Source organism: Tachypleus tridentatus, chromosome 2, assembly GCF_004210375.1.
Source record: "Tachypleus tridentatus isolate NWPU-2018 chromosome 2, ASM421037v1, whole genome shotgun sequence".
Classification (NCBI taxonomy): Eukaryota; Metazoa; Arthropoda; class Merostomata; order Xiphosura; family Limulidae; genus Tachypleus; species Tachypleus tridentatus.
In genome coordinates, this window is record NC_134826.1 from 48,376,415 (window position 1) to 48,389,834 (window position 13,420).

Genomic DNA, 13,420 nt, shown 5'->3' on the forward strand with positions numbered 1-13,420 from the left:
GGGTGAGGATACAGGTGAGGGACTGTTTATAGGTCGTTCAACAAAGTATTTTATCACGCTTTTTTCATGCGTGTAATTATCTATTTTACTGAATGTTCTCTGTGATGTAGCCCTAAAACTAAAGGAACGGAAAGACATCTCCACCCACTACTTTGAAATCTGTGAAGGCAGGTTACCACCCCCAGCTCAGGTTGGATCACAGTTATAGTTTTTGCATGTCTAAAATCAAATAAATCTTTACAAGCATTTATGCTCAATATTTCGTGAAAAAAACTTAGATTGTATTTCAAACGACATCGATGAAAGAAACAACTAAAACAATACATTCATAAAAGTTTGTACATCGACCGTGTATCATTAGAGATACGCTAACCAAGTGTCATACGTCATACGTGTATACATGAAATGTTTTCGGTTTTTTTTTCGTTTTCTTATAGCAAAGCTGCATTGGGCTGAGGTCCATTGAGTAGAATCAAACCCCTGATTTTAGCGTTGTAATTCCGAAGACTTACTGCTGTACTAGTGGGGGACTACATGAAATGTTTGCTTGCTTTAGTGTAAAGCTGCATGGTGGCATATCTGACAGAATTTTATCGTTGAAGTTCTGCAAATCTACCGCCGACAAATCGATGGACAAGACACACATATTAGACAGCTAAAAGTTTTTTTTTAATTAAAACGAAATAATGAAATCTTACAAATTAAACTAAGTTATATTCCAGAAACCATAAATCGAAACTAACAATGCTTTAAGTTTCAGGGCAAAATTGACAGTCAAAATTAACACTTTGTTTAGTTATATCATCAAACAAAAGCAAAAGAAAAGAAACCAGAGAAACAAATTTATCACACAACATATGTATTATTCTAATAAGATCTGTCACTTCTCAACGTTACTGTTGAACAGTTTCCTGACTGCTGTACGTTTCGGTCTGACTTTCAGTTTGGTCCTGAGGAGCTCCTTCGTTAGGTCCTGTCTTCACGTGCTCATCCTGCGTTTGGTTTCCTCGTCTCTGCTTCTCATTTCCTTGCTTTCCACGCTGGAAATGTTCCATAGAGTCCATGATGTCTGTTACATTATTAAGAAAGAAAATATACGTCAAGTTATAATCTCGTTTTGTACTTGATAATCGAAACGACCTACCCGTTTTTAAAAATGATCTTGCTTGTTATAAAAGCTATAAATTGTAGTAATGTGTTAAGTTAAAACGTTTGTCACATTATTAGCAAAAATAACAACTTACGATTATCATTCACATTTCTAATAAAAACAAGTTACGAGAAAAATGCTTCAAAAATATTGAAAAACATATTCATTAAAGTGGAAACATAAATGTATTATTCAGTGTTTTTGGTAACCTCGCAGTGAAGTAAACAGTTTCTGAATTACTCCATAACGGTTTCTGAGTAAACATACAGTGTCCGAGTAATCTCAAGATAAAGAAAACAAGTCACTGGTAACCCCATGGGAGAGTAATCGGTTTCTAGGTGACATCTAATAAAGAAGACGGCTTCCAGGTAACCCCAAGATCAAGGAAACCAGTCATGATAACCTTACGATAAAGTAGATGGTTTCTGAAAACCCATAGTTAAAGTAGACAACTTATGGGCAACCTCATGGTAAAGTATTCGGTGTTAATGTTACCTCATGGTAAAGTATTCGGTGTTAATGTTACCTCATGGTAAAGTATTCGGTGTTAATGTTACCTCATGGTAAAGTATTCGGTGTTAATGTTATCTCATGGTAAAGTATTCGGTGTTAATGTTACCTCATGGTAAAGTATTCGGTGTTAATGTTACCTCATGGTAAAGTATTCGGTGTTAATGTTACCTCATGGTAAAGTATTCGGTGTTAATGTTATTTCATGGTAACGGTGTTAATGTTACCTCATGGTAAAGTATTCGGTGTTAATGTTACCTCATGGTAAAGTATTCGGTGTTAATGTTACCTCATGGTAAAGTATTCGGTGTTAATGTTACCTCATGGGCTTGTCATTAACACAATAGTTAACCAATCGTGTTTGGTGAGAAACAAGTAAAGCCATAACACAGTTTTTATATTTTAATTATTCTATGTTTGAACCTGGAAGGAACAACAATTTTTACTCTTAAGTACCTTTCGAGCTAACAGTTCAACATCTCAGACACTTTATATTGGAAATTCACTACCACTGTTATTCCAAAACAGATTACTATTATCGTGATCATTTGTTGGAGTCACTCTTCTCTGGATTTAAGCAGCTTGTTGGCTTGTTATTAAACACAAAGATACACAACGGGCTATTTGTGTTCTGCCCACCACGGATAGAGAAACCCGGTTCCTATCAGTATAAATCCGCAGACATAACGCTACGCCACAGAAGGGGGGCATTTAAACAGCCCGAATGAAAGAGCCACTAGTAGCAAAGTTTGTTTCTTATAGTGCTCCCACCATAGATTTGTATTTAACTACTTATAACCTCTCCTTCTGGTCTAGGAAAGTTGTCCACCAGTGGCACAGCGGCATATCTGCAAGCTTATAACTCTAGAATCTGGGTTTCAATACCTGTAGTGGGAAGAGCATAGATACTCCATTTGTGCTTATCTACAAACTAACGAAATTACATCTTTATGGTCACAATAAAATTCTTTTGATGGAGTTCATAAAACAGAATTTGTGTTAAAATATAGATTTAAAACAAATGTCATTAACAAGAGGCAAAAGATGTACACTACATTGTTGCTCGTTGAAGGCTCCGGAAACAGGGCCGAAGGTTCGCAAATATAAAATATTTTAACGTAGAGGGAAGTCCGTGTATAATTCTAAGTAAAATAGCAAAGTTGCTCTTTGTTTTTGTTTTAACTACAAGTATTGATCTTACTGAGCAGGAACAAAATATACTAAACGTTTAAATTCGTCAAACAAAATTTCGAAAAGAAGGCGCTTTTTAAAGTCATCTAGGCATAGATAAAAACGTTCTCAAACTTACCGAAAAGTAGAACTGTTGATAGACTTATATTTTGAGAAAGTTTTGTTCACTGAGTTTATGTAAGACCGCCTGAGCTCCGAGCTTATATAGCGAAAGTAAATGCTTCATTGTACTCTATCCAAAGTGACATGCTAGCTCGTATCAACACTAATATCCGGATCACCTGAGAAAGCCATCTCCATGGAAACGTTACGAAACATAAACCTGGTTTGGACTGGTTGGTTTGGTTTTCTCCGACCTAGTCCACTACCTGGATCGAATATCATAGCATACAATTAGATAGAACCAGGCATGGCCAGATGGTTAAGGCACTTGATTATTAATTTGTGGATTGCGTGTTCGAAACCCCGTCCCACCAGACTTGCTTGCCCTTTCAGCCGTGGAAGGGGAGCGTTATAATGTGATGGAAAACCCCACTATTTATTGGTAAGAGAGTAGCCAAAGAGTTGGTGGTAGGTGGTGATGAATAACTGCCTTCTTTCTAGTCTTACACTGCTAAATTAGGGACGGTTAGCGCAGATAACCCTCATGTAGTTCTGTGTGAAATTAAAGAACAAACAAATCATTTACTCTTCCTGCTCTTTTCAGTTGTTTGTCTGTTTTGGAATTTCGCGCAAAGCTACATGAGGGTTATCTAAGCTAACCATCCCTACTTTAGCAGTATAAGACTAGTGAGAAGGCAGCTAGTTATCACCACCCACAGCCAACTCTTTAGCTACTCTTTTACCAACCGTCACATTATAACGCCCCCACGGCTGAAAGGGCGACCATGTTTTATGCAACGGAGATTCGAACCTGCGACCCTCAGATTAAGAGTCGAACGCCTTAACCCACTTGGCCATGCCAGGCCCTTATTTTCGTAAACGATAGTGAGTAATTACATCTTTCCATTGTTTAATAGATTATTTTTAGAATATAAACAGAATATTGAAACATATGATTCCTTCTTTGTAAACTGAACTAATGTTCACAATACAAAAATAATTAGTTATCATTTCTGAAATTGAACACCCATAGTGTTAGTAGACGTTCACAGTGTACTTATTTCCTGGTGGTGAACGAATCTCTTGGGTAAACTTATGGACATTGTAACGTTTATGCATTTGTTTGGTAAATAAAACAGTTAGGACATTCTACAACTGTTGTATCATCGATATGAGTTTAAAGCTCAATCTGATTCATGGATGGTTAGTTCATTGTAATTTATCACAAACCTACACAATGAGCTCTCTGTGTTCTGCCCACCACGGGTATCAAAACCCAGTTTCTAGCGGTGTGAGTACGCAGACATACTACTGTGCTGCAAGGGGGATTCATCGACAAAGTTGTTTAAACTTTGCACACTTATATATCACGTTAAACTATCGAGTTTATAGCTCACTCTGTTTCGTCGATAGAACAATTATAACTTTCTATATACTATCATACGGTCTATCGAAATTGACGGGGTAAGTACTAGTACCCCCACTCCATAGTATACCTTAACCTCGCTCTTCATAGCTAAATGCAATAAACAAATTCTGCGAAATCAGGCTTTGCCAACAAAGAAACAGAAAAGTAGAGTAGAGCCAGTCAAGTGTCAGTAAATTCCTTTGTGAACCAATCAAAATTAAGATCATTCACAAAATAAAATTGTGACATATTCATAGAATAATCATCGATTAAAATCAATTAAATTAATAACTTTTAATACATACAAAAATCATTTCGTTTTGATAACACTACGTTCCAGCAATGTTTTTATGTGAAATTGCTTAGTAACAAAAGTAAACTTAATACTGTTGAAAGTCTATCTACTGAAAGTATAAAAATGAAATGTTTAGACAAAAACACTGGAAAAATATTTGTTGATTTCTTAATTTAGACTTTCCTTTCATTAAAGATGTTTGTTTTTATTAGAAAACGTTATAACATAGATTAATTCAGACGCGATTTACGCTTAAAAGTGAACATATATTTTTTACTTTTGTGATAAATGTTATATACTTGGTTCTAAGCTGAATGATCTCACACTATGTTGTTATTTTAGACTTATTATATCAACACTCACAACACTTATAAGGTTTTACGATACACATACCTCACGGTCTCGTTATACTCATAACACTGAAATCATAATGGGCAGATAGTAATCGAACTATTCTATTTAAATAAATGTATTTTAGCTTTTATGACTTTTCCTATTTCGAGAAATCAAGTGTGATGGGACGTGACACACATTAAGTTTTATATAGGTTGTATAAGCATATCACATTGGTTTAGAATTTATTATTTTACCTGACTTTTACTGTAAAAACAATTACACCTCTGCCAGTGTGTCCAGTTTATTTAGCAAGCCTAGCTTCAAATTGTAAACTTGTTCTTTATGTGTTGTCTTCCATCGGGCAGTATAAAGGCTTATAATGTTTAAAACTGGATTTCGATACCCATGGTGAGAACAACATAGGTAGTTCACTGTGTTCCTTTAAGCTTAACAACGAGCAAATAAACGTGAAGTAGTCTTTTTTTTTTCTTCTTATTTCTAACATCATTTCAAGATTGTTTTAGAAATTTGGAGTGTACGATCATTAATTCTAGAATGAGTTGTTTCTTGATAGTTACGAAATCAGTTGGTTTGCAATATCATGCCATTACAAGTTCATTCACCAAAACTGGCTCGCCAGTGACTCATCACATCATTGTAGAATTCCTGTTGTTTGGTTACAAAACTAAACTGTTGTTCAGTTCTTCATTTCATTGTCATGGTGACTAACAACAACTTCCGATCAAAAGCTGGGCGCTTAAAGTGAAACTAGAAATTACCCTGACCCTTTGTATCAGTAGTTAAATAAATCGTTATCTCCTTTTGTGGTCAAAGTTTGTTTTGAATTTCGCACAAAGCTACACGAGGGCTCTCTGCGATAGCCGTCCCTAATTTAACAATGTAAGACTAAAGGGAAGGCAGTTAGTCAACACCACCTATCGCCAACTCTTGGGCTAATCTTTTATCATCAAATAGTGGGATTGACCGTCACATTATAATGCCCCAACGGCTGACACAGCAAGTTTGTTTGGTACGACGGGGGATTCGAACCCGCGACCCTCGGATTAAGAGTCGAACGCCTTAACCACCAAGCCATGCCGGGCCCTTGTAGTCAGAGCCGTCCTTGTGTGTTTTTGTTGAGTAATTTAACGTTGTACATAAAGTAGTTCAACCTTACCATTTTGTTTATTTTTAAAACGTCTTTTCTTGATACAAATCAGAACGCTTCATCACGTTCCAATGAATACACAGTAAAAAAGTTGTGTTATGACAAATAGTTTGTGACACAGACTTGGTGATCAAAATGCACAATTGATGTAGCGATATAACCACCACGCATAAGTTTGTAAGTTTTATAACAAGCGAAACCACTTATGATTTTCAATTTTAATCTGTTTACAGTAATAGCTTTTGTGGTGTGATTTTTTATTTTATCGTATACATCTAGATTCCATGAAAATTCAACACAAATATCATGTATCAGCTAACACAATTGTGTTGTGTTTTGTTAAACCACAACTCCATCTTGTGTAGTAACCGTTCAAATATTAGGCTTGTGAACACAAGTTACGATTTTTTTAAACGAAGATTTGTGTTCACTGTAATACGAAAATCACTATTAAACATCGCCTCGAAAAGACCTTAGTAAAGGATGTTGTTGTTTTGAATTAAGCACAAAGCTACACAATGGGCTAACTGTGCTCTGCCCACCAAGGGTATCAAAACCTGGTTTTTAGCGTTGTAAGTTCGCAGACATATCCGCTGAGCCACTGGGGGGCTCTAAGTAAAGGAAGATTCAAACTTGAAAAGTTAATACACTTTTTTACCATGGATAAGTGAGCTAAGTATATCATAATAAGGTTAAGTTATGTTGCTTTCACGTCCTTTAGAATAATATCAAGTTATGTTAATTTTGCGACCATTATAACAATATTAAGGCTATGTTGGTTTCACGTCCATTGGAATAATATCAAGTTATGTTGGTTTTATGTCCATTATAATAATATTAAGGCTATGTTGGTTTCACGTCCATTAGAATAATATCAAGTTATGTTGGTTTTACATCCATTATAATAATATTTAGGCTACGTTGATTTTACGTCCATTGGAATAATATCAAGTTATGTTGGTTTTACGTCCATTATAACAATATTAAGGCTATATTGGTTTTACGTCCATTGTAATCGTAATTTCATCAGTTACTTTTAATTAAGATGCTTATTAAAACCTCAGAGTTAGGCTTAGAATCTTAATACCACATTCACTAAACTCGTTAGTCATCTTTCTTTCCATTTCATTTACTTATCTTTTTTTTGTATTTTTAATATCGTTTTAGCCAACGTTAAAAATCACGCGTTAGGTTACGGTATGTAATTGCACCTATAAGTTTTGTTTTGTTTTTCATAATGAGCTCTACAGTATAGTTAATATCAGTTATAAATCGAAGGATCGTCAACAATATATTTTCTGGATTTCGGGGCGATAATCGGTTTCACTTCTTTTCTAGAAAATTCTAGAATTTTTTATCTGTAAAGACGTGAAGAAAAAAACCATGTTGTGCGATATACCTGTGTACAGACAGAGACCTTCAAAATATGTAGGTAGAACTGATGTCCTAAATATGTACGGTAGAACTGATGTCCTTACTGCAACAGTACTTCTTTAAATATAGTATTTGTAGAACAACAGAATATAATTCTACTTCCAGATACCGAAATCTCTAAGTGCACTTCTTTTAGGTCTAACATTAGTTAAGCATTAAATATAGTATTAACACAATAACACAAAATAATTATAAGCGCAGACGCCAAAATCTATGAGACCATCTTCTTAAGTCTAATATTAATTAATCTGTTATTAAGTATGGCCTCTATTAAGTACCTAGAGATCAACTTTATCATATTTAATACTATTAATAAATAAACGTATAATGTTATTTTACCACTTAACTTTGATAGGCGTTTAATATTTTAGGTAGAATGCTTACTAAAGTGCAATTTTGTTTGTCTTTTATTCACTTCTATTGGAATAAGTGCACACTCATACACTCTTAAATAGTAAGGTGTACATCCATTTGTCAGGACAGACAAACTTAGTATTATTATAAAAGGTTTATGTATGAAGACATGGCCCGGCATGGCCAGGTGGTTAAGACACTCGACTCGTAATCCGAGGGTCGCGGGTTCGAATCCCCGTCACATCAAACATGCTCACTCTTTCAGCCGTGGGGGCGTTATAAGGTTACGGTCAATCCCACTATTCGTTGGTAAAAGAGTAGCTCAAGAGTTGGCGATGGGTGGTGATGACTAGCTGCCTTCCCTCTAGCCTAATTCACAGATTTTATTTGTATTTTTTTCATATATTGTCTTCCATTTGACAGGTTTGTGATTAGTTTTTTAATTTTGTGCTGTTCCACGTCTATGTCAGTTTTGCTTTGAGTTTTACAAAGTTAAAAAACAGCAAAAAAACTACAAGATTACAACCAAGTAGATAACATTCGTAAGTTGTTCAACGTTTCGTTAATACTGTAAAGTTCATAAAGTAAGCCACTCAGGAAGTCATTACCACCATATAAGTCAGCTCATGACTTCTATCCATGTATGGTCAACCACACTATTTCTTGTTTTTCAACTCAGGTCAACACCAAAATTAAGTTTCACCATTTTCCTTACTTTAATATGATTCGTCAGATGAACTTCTGGTCAGCTTTTTACCACCATCTCTCTTCACTTACACGTGTATTTGGTGAAACGATTTCGGTTTCAGTTTTATATATTAACTCTATTTATCCCACATCTTAAAACGAACTGTTCATGATTGAACTTGTAATCAGACAACAGACTATGCTACAATAATAATTATCTGTTTTCCTTATGAAATGTTCCCCAGTAATACAACGGTATGTCTGCGGGTTTCTATCGCTAGAAACCGAGATTCGATACCCGTGATGAGCTGAGCACAGATAGCCCATTGGGTAGCTTTGTGCTTAACTCCAAACAAACCAAAATTTGTCGAATATCTATGAGCCTTCGGTGAGAAAAAAAATGAGTTCACGGACTTAAAACGGTAAAATTCGGGGCTAGATTCTCGAGTTGGGCATAGTAGATATCCCAATGTGGCTTTGCTTTAAAAAATATATATATATATCTCTATCATGTGTATATGGTGACTGACTGCCAATTAGAAAAAGGTTTTGTATATCTGGGACAGTGCATATAATCTTATCATCATATTAGTGACTATAGTAACAATTTTATTCCGGTTTTATTGGGAGAAGTCACAACTTTCAGATGTATTCCTGATCTGTGAATTACTTAATGCTACACCACTTTATTACTCTGCACTTTTTACACTGGGCAACGATATGGCTGAAAAAAAGAAAAAAACTGCAGGTTTTGGTCGTATGTGATACCAAACTGAATGAAGAGATAGGCAAACAAATACTTGGAAAATTAAATATTTACTCTATGAAGAAATAAGCCATAGAAAGATGAACTAATTGAGCATCAGATATGAACTTATAACACACAACAACAATTTTTATATGTTAATAATTTATTTATTTCACAACAAATACGACATACTTGAAACTGAAAAACCTCATATCTTACGTACGACACCTACTCATCGTGTTAGTAATTTAAATATACTTCAGATACAAATAAAAAAATAGAAGACGTAACATGTGTGGTAAATAAACATTAATACACACAAATCGTTGTTTTAATTATTCTTGAGTGTTTTCTTGTCCCTCTCTCTTAGGAACCTCGGTCTGCCCCTCAGAAACGTCTTTGTGTTCTTCTGGGTGATTTCCTGTTTCTTCTTGTTTTGTGTTCCTCTTCTGCTGTCTCTCAAAGCTCTGGATTCCGCCATGACGTTGACTGTCCATAGAGTCCATTGTTTCTAGGCAAACGTGATATTACAAAGTTATTAAGATTATACTAACGTTGAGATCAAGGCCGACACCTAAAATATCGTTTGTTTATTGTTGTTTTAAGTGTGTCCCAGTAGGTTATGAGTAACTTTACGATATAGTTTGGAAAATGATTCCCCGTGGTAGACAGGACACAGATAGCTTATTACGTAGCTTTGAGTTAAATCAAACTGTCGATTCTGTGAATCTAAACATGTTATTAATTTCACTGATAAAACTTCCCTAATGTTTAAAAAAAATCATCTATCAGACAAGATTATGACATAGGTTTGACACAGTAATTAGCATTCGACTTACATATTATTTCTAATGGTCAAAAGCGTTTACAACGAGATTAGATTAACGTGTAAACCAAAAATACACCCACCTGTTTCCGAAAGTTAATTTGACGAAACTGTAAATATTTACTTTTTCGTTGACTCAAATAAAATTTGCTCAAAACAACCTAAGCTCCTGAGTTTATATAGCAGTTTTCAGCGTGATTATGCAAACAAACATAATCACTTCATGCAATGGATACAAGGTAGCACGTTATACAGGGAGATGACTTAAAGATACTGTACCCATGGAAACGAAGAGAAACACAAACCTGGTTTACACCGGTCATTCTGGTTTTCCCTCATAGCGACCTAACAGTGAGCACGAGCCTCCTAGCTACAATTTGCTTTCGTGAAGAATAATGCTAAACGTTTGCAGCGAATTAATAGATTTGTACCAACCTGTTCTAATGTAAGATAGAAGCTCTAATTGTCTAAATTATTATTAGGCTTAAAACACGATTCTAGAAACAAATAATACGATAAATTTCGACTTTTTTTTTTCTTGTCGCACAATAATAATAAAAATAACCCAATATTTTTTGTCATCTTTGTTTCAGTCATTTTCGTTAAGTAATGACTCAGTAAAAAACCATTTCGTGAAAATCTGGCTATTTAAATTTAGTTTGGAAACTTATTTACTGATATCAGCAAATATTTACATTTATTTAAGTAGAAAATAATTACTAAAATTTGTTGTAACACAGCTGTTGTTTGCTTGATACATAATTTAAGATCTTATTACTTGCGCCATCTAACAGGTCTTATCTCATACTCAAAAACAAAAATATCAATACTAGTGATACTACGGTCAAGATTAATTCTTAATTGCTTATTATAAATAAACTACTTAACTTTTTTCTTAGATACTACATTATATTGATATATTATTTAAACTCCAGACGATATTTCAAAAATGTATGGTTGTCTTTCCAGAAAATAAATTATTTATCCTTCATTCTATATAGAACCATTGCGTTACGCTAAAGGTGACTTAGTGCACTGTAAGTAGGCCTACGGTTTTCATTCACAAGTCTAATTATTATTTCTTCAGTAATGCCTGAAACATTTATTTACACCATGAAACGTTTCAACAACACGGGTTTTGTACACGTGTATAAAATAACATAAAACACAAAATTATATTCATCTCCACCCCATCCTTTCTAAAAAATGTGTAGTGTCTGAATTGAATGACGAACTTTTAAAAATCACGAATTTTCATAAAATATATCGTCCTATCTCTTGGTTATGGCTACCAAAACCTTGAAAAGTATCATCCTATCTCTAGGTTAATGGCTACAAAATATTGAAAAGTATCATCCTATCTCTAGGTTAATGGCTACAAAATATTGAAAGTATCATCCTATCTCTAGGTTAATGGCTACAAAATATTGAAAGTATCATCCTATCTCTAGGTTGATGATTACAAAGTATTGAAAAGTATTGTTCTGTTTCTAGATTAATGGTAATGTAGAAGAAGACGGGTCAATCACTGAAAACGCTAAGGTTTCGTCAGCGTTTCTGTAATGTAATTTACACAACGTTTTTATTTATTATACACGATTTTTAATATCACAAGAGACACAAACTGTTGACTTTACGGTACTTTACAATACTGCAATATGTATGTTTGACCAACCAATGAGAATTCATGCGAACTTATATGCATGTGAAAATATTCACGACTTTGAAAATACTTACTAACAACATTTACGTAGTAACAAAAGTCTATAATTCCAAGATTTAAACTGGAATATAAATACAATATTGAAAACTCGTTAAATGGTGATCATTAAGTATTCATATACAAAATAGTATGCTTAAAAAGGGTATATTTATGTAATGTTTTTCAATTATTTTTGCCAACGTAAAGAATCGGTACAAATATTTTTTCAACGTTCTTTGACCCCTTGACAGAGAATAACGTAAGTATTATCACATATTATGCAATTAACTCACTTTTGTCATGTAATCTAGAAGATGGTACTTATTATTTTGTATGATACTTAAAATCCAACGCTAGTACAGCGGTAAGTCTACAGAGTTACAATGCTAAAAGCTAGGAATCGATTCCTCTCGGTGGGCTCAGTGGATAGCCCGATGTAGCTTTGCTATAATAAAACACATGCACACATGATACTCAGTACCTTGTACGGGGAAATGCCAAAATATAAAAATTCTGTTTATTTGTTTTTACCACAGAGAAAAAAAAACAACACAAATTAAGATACCTTTACCTATTCATTAAGTCTAAAGGTTTATAACGCAAAAAAACAAAACTGTTTTCAATACCCTTGATGGGCACAGCATAAATAGCTCACTGTATATGGTTGGAATTTCTAAACGTTCTGATAATTAAAAATTACAAAAAAGGAGGTTTTTATGTGAGTTTCAAAATTTGCTCTATTGCCTCTCAGACTCAAGTCTGAAAATGTTTTGAGCAAGCTTCTCGATTTCATGAGAAAAGCTGTTTAAATATCATCGCTTGAAAGGACGGACATGAAATCAAAAGCTCACGCCATCTGGTTCCTTTACCTCAAGTTCATGAAAATAAGAATTTGTCTGTATATGTATACCCTAATAAACTAAAGATTTTTAAGCCCATGTTTGATAATGTAACTTATCATTAAAGTTAATCAATGACTCGCACGTGCTTGACAATTCTTGGTATTCGAACAGATCAATACATTCATGTTTTGACTTTCATGATCTGCAAAGCAAATGCCACCTAGGACTAGTCCGCGAGTAAACTGGTTTGAACAGGTTCAATTATTGATGTACCTAAAATGTCACCACAAAACATAGAGGTCAGTTTTAGAAGTTACATGCCCTAAGCGAGAGTATAAACTTAACAATAGAATGCTTGTATTGCAGAATTTTTCGTCTAGTAACTTTAAACGTTTCGTAACGGAAAAACAAATAAGGATTAGCCAAATGTTTGAAGGTTTATTTTACTAATTAAAATACACAGTTGTAGTTCTTTATGATTTCGTCTCGTCTTTAAACTGGAATAACGAACCTGCTGAAAACGGTGTTCTCTTGCGATAACGGCTTAAGTATATGTACATAAATATTGTTTGTTTTGGAATTTCGCACAAAGCTACTCGAGAGCTATTTGTGCTAGCAGTCCCTAATTTAGCAGTGTAAGACTAGAGGGAAGGCAGCTAATCATCAC

The 13,420-nt window shown here is 34.3% G+C and overlaps 2 long non-coding RNA genes across 2 annotated transcripts; both read right to left on the reverse strand.

Annotated features, from left to right (window-relative positions):
• Nucleotides 1-647: 647 nt before the first annotated feature.
• Nucleotides 648-3,128, reverse strand: LOC143243059 (uncharacterized). Its single transcript, XR_013023817.1, has 2 exons — nucleotides 2,970-3,128; nucleotides 648-1,069 (listed from the first exon to the last, which is right to left on the reverse strand). It is a non-coding gene; the product is annotated as an uncharacterized LOC143243059 (long non-coding RNA).
• A 6,400-nt stretch (nucleotides 3,129-9,528) lies between these two features.
• LOC143235548 (uncharacterized) lies at nucleotides 9,529-10,538 on the reverse strand. Its single transcript, XR_013019281.1, has 2 exons — nucleotides 10,293-10,538; nucleotides 9,529-9,894 (listed from the first exon to the last, which is right to left on the reverse strand). It is a non-coding gene; the product is annotated as an uncharacterized LOC143235548 (long non-coding RNA).
• Between the last annotated feature and the right edge of the window lie 2,882 nt (nucleotides 10,539-13,420).